The 1,391-nt window shown below is 42.6% G+C and overlaps 1 pseudogene; it reads right to left on the bottom strand.

The window, feature by feature from the left end:
- Positions 1 to 258: 258 nt before the first annotated feature.
- Positions 259 to 811, bottom strand: Tpt1-ps6 (tumor protein, translationally-controlled 1 pseudogene 6; annotated as a pseudogene).
- Between the last annotated feature and the right edge of the window lie 580 nt (positions 812 to 1,391).

Here is a 1,391-nt window from a genome sequence, read left to right as displayed (position 1 = left end):
AAAACTAAGACATAGTTATTATTTTCATTCGGAGGTTAATCATGGCATAGGAGGTATGATCGTGTGTCAGGTTGACAAGGAGTAGATTTTTTTTAAAGTGAATTTAAATGCACTTTATTTTTAGACAAACCACACGACACGCTTTTTCTTAAAAAAAAAAAAAAATCAACGCCTCCACTCCAAATAAATCACGGTCAAAATCAAAGCTCAAGATGACATCAGTCCCATTTGTCGTAAGGCCTGGTTTGTAAGCGGCAGCCAATTATGGTGACAGGTGATCCAATTTGTTAACATTTTTCCATCTCTAAGCCATCCTTAAAGAAAATCATGAATGGAGTCCCACCATCTTCACGGTAGTCCAGGAGAGCAACCATACCATCTGGATTCGTGTTTTCACCAATAAAAGACTGATAGTTATTGAAATTAGCAAGCATGTGCTTAACTCGCTCCAGTCGTAAAAGGCTTTTCTCTTTCTGGTTTCTGTTCTTCAAGTTTGCCTTTGAGTGATTTCCTGTAGTCTTTGATGGACTTTTTGTAGGTGTCTTTTGTGAAGCTGGCTTCTTGTAAGTGATGGTTCATGACAATGTCCATGACTACTGTGCTTTCGGTACCTTGGTCCTACAGACCTTCAGCGGAAGCATTTTTACCAGTGAGCGAATCATCGATGGCACCCTCTGTTCTACTGACCATCTTGCCCTCCACCTCCAGGCACAGCCCGTCCGCGATCTCCTGGATCTTGTAGATGTCAGAGAACAGCTTGTCATGGCTGATGAGGTCCCGGTAGATGATCATGGTGACAGCTGGGGACTGCGGCTCTAGCTTGACAGCGAGGAGCAAGCACAAGCATGGTGCAGCCAGAACTCGAGGAGTGGGGGAGAGCGGGCAGAAAAGGCTGCCTCGGGCACCGCCCAACCTCATAGCAAGGAGTAGATTTATGATGGCTATTTTTGGTTGTTAGCTTGACTACATCTGGAATTAACCAAAATACCAAGGCTGGAAAAGGATGAATGATGATGATGATGATGATGATGATGATGATGATGATGATGATGATGATGATGATGATGATGATATCATTCTTATTATATCATTTAAAGTGGGAAGACATACTTTTAATCTGGATTTTTGATGTGGGAAAATACACGTTTTATCCAGATCTTTTGAGTTGGGAAGATTCACTTTTAATCTGGGTTCCACCTCTGGGTGGCAGTCTATATAAAAGACACGGAAGAAGGAAAGCTTTGCTTCCTTTATTCTTTTCTTTTTCTCACTCTGGCTGGCAAGTCCATTCCTTCACTGAATGAATAAGGTCCAGCTGAGACACCCAGTGTTGTGGACTGAACAACCACTGGATTCTTGGCACCTCCCATTGGTAGACAGCCATTGTTACA

The sequence above is a fragment of the Rattus norvegicus genome, chromosome 9, assembly GCF_036323735.1.
Source record: "Rattus norvegicus strain BN/NHsdMcwi chromosome 9, GRCr8, whole genome shotgun sequence".
NCBI lineage: Eukaryota > Metazoa > Chordata > Mammalia > Rodentia > Muridae > Rattus > Rattus norvegicus.
Note: the sequence above shows the minus strand (reverse complement) of the source record. Positions and strands in the feature narration are given on the sequence as shown.